Raw genomic sequence first — 15,184 nt, forward strand, 5'->3', positions numbered from 1 at the left:
TATAGTGAAAGATTTGCAAAGGCCTTATTTAATACTACAAATGAGGTCCTCATCCTGTGTAGCATATTTCATAACCTGGCGCTTCCACCCCGTGATTTTCTAACACAATATGCAATTACCACATGGATGCAGGATAATGGCTAGCTCTCGTTCATTCGTTAGCAGGTTATTTCAACATCTAATGACTCTAAAGGCTGTGATTGGGCTCTGGCAGAGTGAATCTCTGATGAATATACTCTCTGATTATTGTTTTCACCGCAGCCTCCACTCCAGTAATTTCATCAGTCAGATTAATAACTATGGTGAAAGCTCAAGAGGAGACACTTTATAAATTCCTTTTCCATGTTTCAGTGAGAAGTGATGGTGAGGTAGAGTGGCAGAGAGAGCTCTTCCTGGAAAGTTTAAACCAAATGTGTTTCTAAGAGGTATTTACGTCTGGGTCAGTGAGCTCAGATTCTTCTACGTTTTCAAAGTAAATGGAAAATCAGCTTACAGTAAAAAGCCACAGTCTTAAATTTAAACATTTCACTGGACGTTTTATATTATTACAAATATGAATTATGTTTAAGGCAAGCCTTTTATTTTGTTTCAGATTGTTGTATATATAGTTGTCATAAAAGACCATGTCATGTGTAAAATTGATGGTTTGTGATCTTTTTTTATTAGAACATTTTTAAGTGATTTTATTGTTCTCTACAAAATGTGTTCTATAAGTTTTTTTACTTGAGTAAAATCAGTGCATCCCAACATTCATAAATAATTGGACATGTGGTTGTAGGAAAACACATGATATAGAACCTTTACATGATGTAGAGGTTCAACAACTTCTTTAATCTCCCATTTTATATAGAAACTATGCCCTTAAAAAGGAGGCCTGATATTGTTCTTTGCATAATCCATTAGAAGCACAATCTCTGATTCCCCATCGAACTTCTCAATAGATCTGAAAGGATTAACATTTTTTTAAAGATCTTCCTAGAAACTTTACATTATGTGGAGGTTCTCTAAACTTTACAAAGACGAATCATCACACATATAATTTATATATATATGGAACCATAAAAAATTCCCTTAAACAGATGAATGCTCTTTATACCAATATAGTTTCTTTACATTCACTCTATATAAAAATGCAGTTCTTTAAGGACTTGGCATTGCTCAAGTAACCCTTTGTGGCACCTTTGTAGTGTAGGGATGAGTCTGAATTCTAAAATTGCCTGAAAAAGCCTGAAAAAAATAATTGGATTTTTGATCAGCATAACTCTTAATTTGGGCAGATGTTCAGATCTGTTAAGTACAATAAAGGAAACACAGAAAGACTACTGCAGCCATGCAAATCTACTGCACTGGGTGAGAAACGCTGCACAGCTATACTACATAGAAGACTTTGCAGCAAGGCATTGAAAAACAAAAAGCTCATTTGTTTTACTTGGAGAGTTTTAACAAATAAAAAAAAACTTATCTTTTAATGAATTTCTCATGTTTGATATCAGCTAACTAACTCTTTACAAATTTGATGTTTTCCAGCTAAAAGCTATGACGTGAAATGGTAACCAGACAATTACAGACAATTAGCATTTGCCTCTTTATCTTAAAGGCTTTAGACTGATTGTTTTACTGGATGTAAATTTCAAGTCATATCACCCACTCTGGATTTTAGTCTGGTTCTGTTTTTAATTTGTTGCTGCAATGTGCACTTTTATTAACACTAGTGTCAAACTTGTAGACACTGTGTGTTGTGTACTGCGTTTGGTGTGCAATAGTCTTAAAAGTCCTAAATGAAAGTTCTGCCAGGAGACAAACAAAAAGGAAGTTTTAGGGAAACAAAATTGGTTTTCTGTGGCATTGTTCCAAAAAAAGAAAACATTCTGAATAGAGAAATGAAGAATGTGAAAAATGTATAATCATCAGCTTAAAAAAGGGATATATCATTTGTAGTTCAACTTCAAAAACATCAAGAAGAACAGGAAGATAGCTGAGATGTTTTTTTCAAGCAGCTTAAACTTTCCTCTAAACAGAGAGGATAGTTATGAATGTGTGACACTTTGCAATTTACTCCAGGTGCATATCTTCTTGTAAACTTATGCCATTTCTTTCTGCATAGAATTATAAGAACAAGCTTCTAGATAAATACTGAGGGACAAACTGCTTACTATCACATCTTAGAATGAACCTAAAATATGTGTCCTTCAAATACATGAGCATTTACAGCTTGGAAAGAAAACATGAATGAATGAAACAGGATTTTTTTTCTGTAAGACATCAAAGTCATAACATGGAGAAGTACTGTAAACCCTTATGAAGAAGATAGACAGCTATGATGTATATCTATTGACAAACCTGCACATCTTTAATGACATTCATTTTTAACAAACACTATGCGCTCACATGCTGTTCCCATTCCATCACAAATTAAGTCACTTGTATCTACAAATAACCAAATGAGATTCCTTTCACAGCTTTTGATTCAAACCAAAAGACTTCCATCACATTGTCATTCTTTGATCAAACTTGTTTTGACACTGTTTTCCAACTGGGAAAGAGGCTGTAGGGCCTGGATTTATGAATCAATCCCAACACAAAAATGAGATTTACTGATCAGTGTTTGTAATGGTTGTTCTTGCTATATATAAAAAACAAATGTTCTTTCCTTGATGGCCTATTGTATCTTGAATTTGGTCTTAATAAGATGTATCACACCATCACTTGGCAAACATCCCTTCTTTGCTCCTCTTCAACAGCTCACTAATCAAAAACAGATTTCTTGGGTGGTACAGCTCAGGGAGTAGAATTGTTCCCATTAGTGAAAAAGCTGGAGACTGCTTTAGCTCCTTAACTCTGCAATGATGGATCACTCTTATTACAGCTCCAAAAAGCTCTGACTTTTACAAATTTTTCATTCTGAGTGGCCCTTAACAAATCCTCATAACGCACACAAACACAACTGATAATAGTCGAGAAGATCAAACGTCCGCAGAACGCCGAAGTGGACTGAATCATCGTAAGACAGATACTGAGGAGCTGAGATGTGTCAAACTCAAGAGATAGACATAAATCACCAGAGATTGAGGTAGATAAAGGGAGGGAGTGAAAAGGGAGAAATAAAAAGGACAGAGTGAGGGGTTAGTGCTCAGAAGCAAAGAAGAAAAGAAAAAGGAGGTGCTGAATGAAATAAGTATTGCAGGGCTGTACAAAAGCAAATTTGCTTGTCACAGATAAGCCAACCCGCAGGGCAGATAATCAGGAAACACAATCAATACCTGTCCCTTCGCTCTCGTCTTCTCTTCCACACCCAGTCACTTTCATCTGAATAGAGCCATCGTGGCTCAACAAATCTCTCTTTTCTGCTCTCTCCATCAGCTCATCCACTTTTACTCTCCTCTATTGTCTTCCAACAGTTTGTATGTCAGGGAGAAAAAGAGGAAGGAAGAGTAGGAAAAAAGAGAAAATGAGCCAAGAAAGAGAATGGCAGAGAAAGAGATGGCTCCCCAGACAGCTTTTTCTATGGTTAAACAGGTACAATGCTAGGCTAACTGCCTAGCCTTCACTCTTTACAGTTACAAATGAGCCCATTAGCATAGCACAAGCTCAGAGGGTGCCCTTTGGAAAACAGACAGCAGACACTTTATCTACCTCTACACCTTTACCATCTATGTAGATGTGCATGCCGCTGTGTGTGTGTGTGTGTCTGTGTTTGTTTGGAACTGTTTACATGAAAAATTGGAAGTGAAGTCATTTCAGTGTCAGCTGCCAGTTTCACAGTAAAACGTACTATCAGCATCTGATAGCATTTCACAGTGGAACTGAACGAATGTGATTTGCTCTAGGCACTACACGGATAAAAGCACCCCACTGACAACACCATTCTGCAAGAACAATGACTGCTCAAATCATTTAAACGTCATAAAAATGTAGCATTCCAGAACACAGATCCAAATGAATAGCAATGACAGTTCCAAGAGATCTGAAATGCTCTACTACAGACTTTCAGACATGACTCTGCAGGATGCACAGAAGTCTGATCACAATTTAGATGCCAAATTAGAAATTTCCAATGGCCAAAAGGGACTCTTTCTCTGCACAAAGAGCCTTCAGCCTTGTGTTTTCCTTGTCTGAGTTTAGTTTGTCCCAAATGATCAAAGTGACCATAACTATTAGTTGCAATCATACTGCAATCATAAAATGTCACTTAAACCTGGCTTCAAAACATGTCCTTGGGTGAATCGATCAGAAGTGGACAGTGAACGGGCTCCAATCCATCTCAGAGACACATAGTGATTTTGGAGGTGGTCATTAATGTACATGACCACATTACTTTTGTATTGCGAATGCTAAAGTGTCCCAGTGCATTCCCGGCCACAGTGAAGGATGACCTAATCAACTGCATCATCACAGCAGAGATGAAAAAGCTTATCTTTTCACCCTCTCTCCAGTTTGTTTATACATTGCATTAGCAAACCATGCAATCTAAACATCTCTAACAGCACTTATACACACATACAAGGATTTGAATTACTTAGAGCCCCTGAGCTTCAGCCTAGGTAACCTTGTGCAGTAAACCACCCATGGATGTAGATGTAGGTGTAAATGTATACACTACCCTTTCTCCAGTCACAAAATGGAGACATATTTGAGACACATGGAAATGTCAGGTGTAAACAGCTTTACATCTGATTGCGAACTTATGATTGAGTCACTTGAGGCAGATGTTAATACTTCGTATGAACAAGGCTACTGTCACAACACACTGCTGAGCTAATCGAATCATTCAGATTCAGATTCAGATTCCTTTATTGATCCCAGGGGGAAAATAGCAGTTGTTACAGTTGCAGCCATTTATATAAAAGAATAAACACTTTAATAATTTAAAACAATATAGAAAAATTTGCAGTATGTACACAAGATTTAAGTACTTATGAATACAGTAAAGTGGCGGTGATTGTGATAATAAATAAGAAACATCTGGTATAAGCAGTTCAACTATTTAAATTATTTTAATTAAGTTGGTGTCCCTCTGAGTTATTGCACACACAATTGTTGTTATTGCACATAGGAACAGTTTGGTATTGAGTTTTGTGAATCACACACTGAGGGAGGAGTTATAGAGTTTGATGGCCACAGGTAAGAATGACTTCCTGTGGCGCTCTGTGGTGCATTTCGGTAGAATGAGTCTTGAGCTGAATGAGCTCCTGTGTCTCATCACTGTGTCATAGAGTGGGTGGGAGCCATTGTCCATAATGGCCTGCAGCTTAGACCGCGTCGTCCTCTCCGACATCATGAATCATCCATTTAAGCTTCTCCTATTGTAGGGCACTGCTCATGTCAGCCTGGTAGCATCAGATGATACTTTTGACTGGAAAATGAGGCTTACAATACAGAGTGAAAACTGAACACACTAGTTTAGGTAAGTACACAGAAATACACTCATGCATATTAATACAAATAAACAAACGCACTAAAAGCCAAGAAATGTGATGATTCCTGCAAGGCACAGATGTATAAGCTGGTAACACATATTTGATTGATGCACTCATTTGCCCAAACAGCTTTGCAGGTGTGCATAAACAAGCGAAAACCCAAGGAACACCAACCTGCAGAGTAGCTCACCAAGCACAGTTTCTCAGTTTTGCTTAAATCCAAAGTCAAGCCTCTTGGAGGAGAGGTTAGGGATATTCCTATTGAAAAATCCCCTTCATCCAGCTTGCCTGAGCAGCTTTTGTGAAATACTCATAGTTTTCTCAAATGGCTATTGCAATATTATACACAGAAAACTAGAGAGGCACTGATCATGAATCTTAGGGCTGATTCCAATTTCTTTACAGCCAAATTGGGTGATGGTTGAATTGTGTAGCTTATTTATTATTTGTAATTGATTTATATTTTATTTATTCATTCATTTTAAATATATATGTGTGGGCTTAGTGAACACACGAACACACAATTTTCTATTAGCTATTAGCTATTTGGCCTGACAAATACAGAATTAAGCTGCAACATTTAAATACAGATGTAGCTTCAGCATTCAAATGTAGCCAGTCCATTTACCTGCCTCACAACATAAAATTACAGCACAGGCCAAAATCAATATAATGAAGTTGCTAATTGCTTGATCAGAGCAAAAACCATCCAATTCATCATACACCTCTATACACTGAAAAAAGTGCATTGACTTTATTATATTCAAATTTGTATGTTGGTTAAACCTGAATAAAATATATCAACATACTTTTTCCTTCAGTTTGCTAATTTTTGGCAAGAACAGAGGTAATGTAGCATATTTTATTCACATGGAACTGATGTACACATTTGAACAAAGTAGAGTCAGCATTATTTTTTCTGTGTACAAAACACTGCTTGTCATTCAGTAGGCCTTGTCACTGACTGCAGTGCCACAGTGGCAACTATGTCTTGTCTGGATTTAGAGAATACAAGGCTTAAAAGAGATCTTACCCACATGGATGCCATTTCATAGTTAATTTCGTGGGATAAATAGCTACTTTGACTGGCTCAGCACTGAATGTGGGCCTTTAACATGATAGCACAGCTCTCGCCGAGGCTCTTACTGCAATCTCACACAATGTGCCATTCTTCTTCTTTTGTGCTGTGTAGTTTACAAATACATCTCAGAGAAATGCCTTCTATCTAAGACATAATAGACCACTATCTGTTGAAGGTTTTAACAGATTTTAGACATCATAAGCAAATCTGCATTATTACTGTTTTGCTTTTGAGCAAATGCAGTCCACAAATGGTAGCAATATTTGTTTATACTGAATTTCTGACAATTCCAATGAACATAGTAATGTATAGAAGCAATGTCTAGTTCACAAGCTGAAGGCCACTTGTGCAGCTGTCTTTTGCCCCAGGGGCTGTTGTTACTTTACTACTTCTCCTAAAGTGAAATTTTTCTTGGTTGCCAAGGTGACTTGTCACACTTCAAGTTGCCCTGTACTCAGTCGCTATGCAATGATGCTTAAAAGGGAATGATATAACCTAAGAAGGAAGGCAGACAGTGAATGAGGTGCAGACAGAGATGATTCAGAGAGTCAATGGGCCACTGAAAGGAAAATGTCATTAATTATACACTGTTGTGAGGGGTTTCTCACATCAGTGACCTCAGGTCATACTATGATACATGGTACAGGTCATACTATGATACAAGCTCTCAGAAAAAGCATTAACAAGTAAACACCATTACATTTATTAACTTATTTTATTCATTCAGAAATCTGTTGTTCATGTTTGTCAAGGCAAACACTTTATTACCGTCTTTGTTCACTGCAAAAAGAACCCATCTACAACTTGTGCATATTGCAATTATTTGCATTCTCAGGAATTCTTATGAATGAAATACAACTTAAACATGTTCGACATGAATGTTCAGGAACTCTTGAACTGAAGGAATAAGACAGAAGAGACCTTCATAAATCAGCCAATGGCTAGGACAAAATAGCTACATGGCTGAAAATGGCCATATCCACTGTTAGGACAATAATTAGGAAGTTTAAAACAACCAGAGCTGTAGGGACCTTGACTGTAAGTATATTTCACCCTCACATACACTAAGGAGGATGATCAGAAAGACAAAAAGTCACCAAGGTTAACAGTTGGAGGGCTGCAGAAGATGTGAGCATTTTAGGGTCACCAGATTTCCAAAACCACAATTAGAGACCACCTCCAAGCCAACAAACCTTTCATAAGGCATGCCACATTAAAAACATTTCTTTCATCTAACCACAAAAGTGAACACCTGGTATTGTTGGACACTACTGGAACCTTGACTGGAACCATGGTCAGATGGGACAAAAATAGCTTTTTGGCACCATTTAAGGCAGGTTTGGTGTAAAAAGTAGGATGATTATACAGAAAGAATCTCATCTTAACTGTTAAATGTGGTAGAGGATCTATGACACTTTGGGGCGGGTAACCTTGTTAGAATACATGGCATCATAGACTCAGTACCAAGAGATTTTATATGAAAAAGGAAAATTCAGCCTTAAAGCTGATACTGGATAAAGATGGATCTTTCAGCAGGACAAAACATATGTCCAAATCCACACAAAATGATGTAGTGACTGCAGAATTAAGCTTTTGACATGACCCCTGACCCAGTCTCCTGACCTAAACCCCACTGAAAACCTGAGGGGTGATCTGAAGAGAAGAGTACCGAAAAGGAACCTTGAGGATGTGGAGAGATTCTGTGTTGGGGAGTCTCTATCAGATTCAGTGCTGTGCTCATCAAGAATTCATTGTTGTTATGCTGCCAAATAGTTGCATGTAGTATTACATACAGTGGTCATTTTTTTACTTATTTACTTCAATTAAAGTTTTACATGTTCAGTGTGAGATAATTAAAAACAAAGATATTTTTAGGACCTTTTTTACCCATCTTTAGTATTGTTGCTGATGAAGCTGACTTGCGTCTCCAAGCTCAACACAGACAACTCTTTCAGACAACTTTATATAAATGCATGTGAATTGGATCCATATTTAACTTACAATGCATACACGTTTTACATGTAAATTAAGTTACTGCATCCTTTTATAAGTGTTTATACTGCTGTAAGTCAAGTTTTATGTCTCACTCTTTACTTTCTTAACAGGCTAGCATGACATTGAAGAAATCATGCAAAACTAACATAGTTTAGCCAACATACTCTCATAAAGTATGTACACATACGGGCAGCAGACTGCTTCCAAATTGCAGCTAATTATGGTTATTTTGCTGCTCATTTCTCTCTCTCCCTCTCTCTCTCAGACACATGCAAACACAAGTGTGCAAGACCGCAAAAGGAAAAAAAAAGCAGAATAAAACTCAGCAATTTGAGAAAGCATGAAAGCTTATAGAATTAACATCCATGTGTTAGCAGAAACCAATAAAAACATATTTAATTAAAACTACTGTAGTTTGAAAACAGCCACTCCCAACACATCTGCTTTACAACGAGCCTTATTAATGTTAATAAATGGAGCTTACAGGCCTGTAATCCAAAATCAAATGTGGGCATCTGTATGTAATATGAAAAGCTCATCTGCAGTTAAACAAAAGCTAACAGAGATCCACAAATGTATTGACTCAGTATGATGTAATATAACATCTACTAAAATCTATCTACTCAGCTAGTCACAGGGGTGAGATTATTGAGCCTCAGCATGATCTCTATTGATTCTACCCTTTAGCCTTAGCAGCAAATGACAAGAGTAAATCAGTGAGGATCCACGGCCACGGCTGGCTGGCTGGGTAGATAGATGGATGGATGGATGGATGGATGGATGGATGGATGGATGGATGGATGGAAGAATGGACAGGTGGATGAATGGAAGGTTAAAGGGAAGTATGAATGAATAATTAGATGGATGGAATAAGCATGACTGAGTAGATGGATGTACACATGGATGGACAGATTGACATATACGGCTAAAAAATAAAATGAAATACTACTACTACTACTACTAATACTACCACTACTACTCCTACTAATAATAATAACAATAATAATAATGCATTTAATTAATACAGCATCTTTCTCAAACTCAAGAAAGCATTACAAACGTACCAAAATACACAACTGACACCACACAGCCTGTAACAACCTCCAACACACACACACACACACACACACACACACACACACACACACACACACACACACACACACACACACACACATATACACACACATGCTTGTTTAGCTGGGAGGCCTCATTGCCTGCAAAAAGTCCTTAGCCCTGGTGAAGTAGTGTCCTCAAGCAGCCTGCCCAAGCAGCTTTGTAGCTGCAGTCATCAACAAGCAGCCAACCCCCCAACGTGTAGTTGCAATGAACTGTCGTTTGAGTGACCAGCCCAAAAAGCCTTTGTGGTAGATACAATGGCAAACTCCTCAGTCAGTGGGGAGACATCAAAACATATGCACAAACAAAACAAAACAAACGAAAGGCTCAAGTGAAGTGGCAGCCATGTTTTACCAGCCTACTTACTCCAGAACACACATACCCAACACCAGATGCTGATGGTGGTCACCAGATGCTAAGTGAATGGATAGATGAGTGGATGAATGGATGGATGGATGGATGGATGGATGGAAGAATGGAAGGAAGGAAGCATGAATAGATAAATGGATGGATAGATGAATCATTGGAAGATAAATGGAATATAATTAATAAGAGAGAGAGAAAAAGATAAGAATAGTGACACAACCTGAAGGCTGCCTCACCCGTAAGACAATTAGTGAACGCTCAGGCCTGTTTAGAGCTAGATGTATGAATAGATGGAAGGGAAAATGAACAAATGAGCAGCCAATGAAGATTTAGAGATTCTGGGGTTCCAGACAAAAGACAGAAAAGGGGCCCCTAGATGCACTTTTCAAAATTAGATGCCACTATCTACACTGTCAAGTGAATTTATCTAACATTTTCATTTTGAGATTGTTTTAAGAACATTTTTAGGTTATTTAACATATTTCTAGATACTTTACTTCATTTTATTAATAAAATGATTATTTTTTCAATGTATTGACTTGTAAGAAATAGTGCTTGGCACAATCAAAATGATCTGCTATTATAGTGAGCTAATTTGGCGCAAAATAATGCAGAATTAAATCTTGTGAGTACAGAGACTACTTTTTCTAGAAAGTCTTTCTAGCAACTCTAGCATTATATACAGTCTGCCGAGCCTGTGCAGCAGGGCTGTAACTAAGGTGGACGTTTTAGTGTGGTACATTTTTCAGAAAAGTGACCAGTATCACACACTGAATAATACCCACTACACAAACTGATCATAGTAATCAATTGTTTGCCTGTCCATAATTATGTGTATTTCCTTATTGCTAGTGGTTGTTATGACCATGTTGTGCAAGTCTCTTCCTTGTTTTCTCAAAACAAAGTTCTGGGAGCATAGTGATAAACTCTGTTTCCTGACTACTTTTGCATTACCCACAAAATCACACTAAAGAATCTTCTCTCCATAATAAAGATTATTGCTTTTTTCATACCAATCTGTCATCATGTAACAACATGAAATAGTCCATTATAAAGAATTGGGTGTGGAACTGCATTGAAATTGCTGAAAATAATCACTACAATTGGGAATAACAACTTTTTTCAAAATGTATACATATTTTGGAATAGGATATTGAATATCAATACAAAAAGTATACCTAAATTGTATTTTTATAAGACCGTCAGCTCGTGGGGGCCCTAGGCAACTGCCTTCCTTTGCCTGGTGCAAAGACAGCCCCTGCCAATTAATAACAATAGAGAGAGAGAGTTAAGAATAGCAGTATAACCTGAGGGCTGCCTCGCCCATTGGCCTGCTTTTACTATATTTTGTTTGACCCAGAGAACAGCTGCTGAGAGAGATCAGCCCTCACTGTCTCTGTACAGGATGAGTCACACAGGGAGAATGGAGGGAGAGATAGACATGCTACTGTAACACCAGATATGAAGCAGAGCAGCTACTGATGAAGAGCCATTGAGGAGAAAGGTTTGATTGCTGAAAGGGTTGATTGCAATAAAGCAATTTATAGACTGTGTGTGTGTGTGTGTGTGTGTGTGTGTGTGTGTGTGTGTGTGTGTGTGTGTGTGTGTGTGTGATAGAGAGAGAGTATGTTGAGAGAGTGTTGACAAGGGGAAGTGGAGTATGTGAAGTAGGTTGAGTGTCTCTTTGACTTTGCTGATAAAAGACGTCTTCCTAAAAATTCAGTCTTGCACATTTGCCAGCACTGAAGCACTGGAGAGATAACACACAGAGGCTTATCCTGTCTTAAAGGGGCCAGTGTGGGCTTGCTATCACACTACCCCATCCCAGTTTCAACCACTCTAATGAGGTCCCGCGCACCACACTTTCACAACAGCCGTCTGACAGCATCTCAAACCATATTATGCTGCCTGTACACCAGGGAACCGTGTACCACAAACAAAACACATTTTACCTAATAAATGACAGTCTACATTCCAGCTGTCCAGCATTCTGCAGTGAAGCTTAGAAGCAAAACCCTCTCAAAGGGATTCTGCACCTTATGTTGCTTGATTGGTGAACTGCACTACTGTTTGTTTGGTCTTTAATGTGCATTTACATAGTCTGTGTATTTTATATTATTGCTGCCATGTCAAAATCTTGTAACTCCAGTAGAAATAATCTCATCTAGCCTATGTAATCTAATCTATTTCTAAATTACTGAACTAAGCCAGAAAGTAGCACTGTTTTGGAACATCTGGGGACCATACATGACATCCTACTAATTCCAAATAAAACATGGAATGTCATTTAACTTTCAGCATTCAGTCATTATGCTGCCAACTGCTCTTAACAAACTCTTAGATGAACATGCTCCAAAAGTCCATCTTTAAACCAGTATTTTGGTTTTCTTGTGACTTTGTTTACACTGCATCTTAGCACAAGTATTTTGTATCTATTTTAGTCCCTTTCATTTTCTATTTTGTTGTTTTTTGTCTCTGCAATGTGCTTTAACTTTTGTAACTGTTCTTGAAAACCTTCTGATATGCTAGATCTTAAAATGCCATAAGCTTTAATATTTAATGCTTTTATTTTTCTATGTTTGTGTGAAAACCTCTTCAAATGTCCACTTTTAATCTAGAATGACCCAAAGATTGTTAATGTGAATCACTGCTGGCTTAGCGCTAACATACTATTAGAATTCCATCGGAGCTCATACAGAAGTTAACATTATCATAATGGTGTTTTTCCTGTGTTTTTGACATGAATTTTGATATTCTTGGCCTGAACTGAAAGCCTAACTCTAACAGTCACAGTATACCACTGTTCATATACTACTCTATATATTTCAGGTCTTATGTCATACCTGTCCTGGTGTTCTTTACCAATATAAAATAAGATCTGAATTTGAAACAGCATTCCTGCTCCTCCAAAAACAAAGACCTTGTGCTGGTTTAGAGGGTTTATAAGCCAGGCTATCTGTAGTCTCACTGTGAAGGTTCTAAGACAGTCTCAAGTGCACAGCAACAGCAATCCCTGTTGGTCTTATGTCATCCTGCATAATTGACAGGCTGGAGTTAAATAATGCAGCACGCTTTGTCAAGTACCTTTCCCTGATGGACAACCACAAAACCACGTCAGCCGCGCAAGTACATCTACCCAGCATGCCGTGCTGCACCAGGCACTTTTAGCAGCAGGGCTGCTGAGCTACTTCCCCAGTCGACCTTCTGGCAGGGTTTTAACTGCTTGAAGATGCACAGATCAGTGAAGAAACACCTCTGAAGTGGGAGAAAAAGCAGCAACCCTGGCAGCAGTTTTTTCAAGGTGTTAAGCTGACGCGCAATAATAATCCCAGCCAGGTACTTGAGAGAAGGTTATAATTGGGAACAGCTCTCAGAGGAGGGACAGCTTTCAAAGACGCACAACGCAGCGGACTGAGGAGATTAGCGGCTCTGAGCGCAGACGCGACAGGAGCCAGAGAGAGAGAGAAGGCTACTCACTGCCTCCTCATGTGCAAATGGTGCTCCATTATCAACAGCAGGGGACAGAGGCTCTTCACTGGACACCCACCAATCCCCCTTCAGCTGGCATGTGCACACTCCACCACTGAATAACCTGGAACAGAGAAAGTGAGAGAGAGAAAGAGAGAGACAGAGAGAGAGAGAGAGAGAGAGAGAGAGAGAGAGAGAGAGAGAGAGAGAGAGAGAAAGAGAGAGAGAGAGAGAGAGAGAGAGAGAAAGAGAGAGAGAGAGAGAAAGAGAGAGAGAGAGAGAGAGAGAGAGAGAGAGAGTTACAAAAATACTGATGCTTAATCTTTTTCTTTTGTTTCATTTTCACACTGTCAGGAGGAAATGGTTTGCCAGTGTTAAACTCTTCCCAGCTCACACAGTAGAGTAATGCTTTGGAAAAAATGTTTCTTTGGTTGTGTTCCTTAAAGAAATAATCCCCATTAGGGAAGCAACAGCACCGCCCTACTTGTGGCCATGAGCAAATTAAGAGAAGCATCATTTTATTTGAAAATTCCCAATTCCAAAAAAAAGGAGGAGAAAGCAGTTATTTTATGACTTAAACAGTACAAAGACAAGATATTTAATGTTTTACCATATCAACTGAACTTGTAAATATAAATTCATTCTGAAACTGACGCCTGCAACACATTCCAAAAAAACATCTTCAATTGGAGATGCAATCATGTTTGGGTATTAAAGGAGCAAGAAAAACATTGTCCATTTCGAGCAATGATAAGTCGAGACTTGCCAAGCCAAGATGGCGCTGAGTATGGCTGCTGTGTTGCGAGCTCCCTTCACCCTCCACGTGCCTGTATGACCTCCCTACAATGTCTGGGCATGCTCCTGATGAGGTGGTGGATGGTCTCCTGAGGGATCTCCTCCCAGACCTGGACTAAAGCATCCGCCAACTCCTGGACAGTCTGTGGTGCAACGTGACGTTGGTGGATGGAGTGAGACATGATGTCCCAGATGTGCTCAATCGGATTCAGGTCTGGGGAACGGGCGGGCCAGTCCATAGCTTCAATGCCTTCATCTTGCAGGAACTGCTGACACACTCCAGCCACATGAGGTCTAGCATTGTCCTGCATTAGGAGGAACCCAGGGCCAACCACACCAGCATTTGGTCTCACAAGGGGTCTGAGGATCTCATCTCGGTACCTAATGGCAGTCAGGCTACCTCTGGCGAGCACATGGAAGGCTGTGTGGCCCTCCAAAGAAATGCCACCCCACACCATTACTGACCCACTGCCAAACCGGTCATGCTGAAGGATGTTGCAGGCAGCAGATCGCTCTCCACGGCGTCTCCAGACTCTGTCACGTCTGTCACATGTGCTCAGTGTGAACCTGCTTTCATCTGTGAAGAGCACAGGGCGCCAGTGGTGACTTTGCCAATCCTGGTGTTCTCTGGCAAATGCCAAGCGTCCTGCACGTTGCTGGGCTGTTTGCACAACCCCCATCTGTGGACGTCGGGCCCTCATACCATCCTCATGGAGTTGGTTTCTAACTGTACAGACACATGCACATTTGTGGCCTGCTGGAGGTCATTTTGCAGGGCTCTGGCAGTGCTCCTCCTGTTCCTCCTTGCACAAAGGTGGAGGTAGCGGTTCTGCTGCTGGATTGTTGCCCTCCTACGGCCTCCTCCACGTCTCCTGGTGTACTGGCCTGTCTCCTGGTAGCGCCTCCAGCCTCTGGACGCTACGCTGACAGACACAGCAAACCT

At 39.4% G+C, this 15,184-nt stretch overlaps 1 protein-coding gene across 2 annotated transcripts in view; it reads right to left on the minus strand.

Annotated features, from left to right (window-relative positions):
• Positions 1 to 15,184, minus strand: part of dlgap3 (discs, large (Drosophila) homolog-associated protein 3) — a 195,820-nt gene that overhangs the window by 69,933 nt on the left and 110,703 nt on the right. For both annotated transcript variants that reach the window (XM_037535478.1, XM_037535477.1), the window contains exon 2: positions 13,456 to 13,570. The gene's annotated coding sequence lies outside the window, so the exon portion shown is untranslated. The remainder of the gene's footprint in view (positions 1 to 13,455; positions 13,571 to 15,184) is intronic.

This window comes from Pygocentrus nattereri, chromosome 27, assembly GCF_015220715.1.
Source record: "Pygocentrus nattereri isolate fPygNat1 chromosome 27, fPygNat1.pri, whole genome shotgun sequence".
NCBI lineage: Eukaryota > Metazoa > Chordata > Actinopteri > Characiformes > Serrasalmidae > Pygocentrus > Pygocentrus nattereri.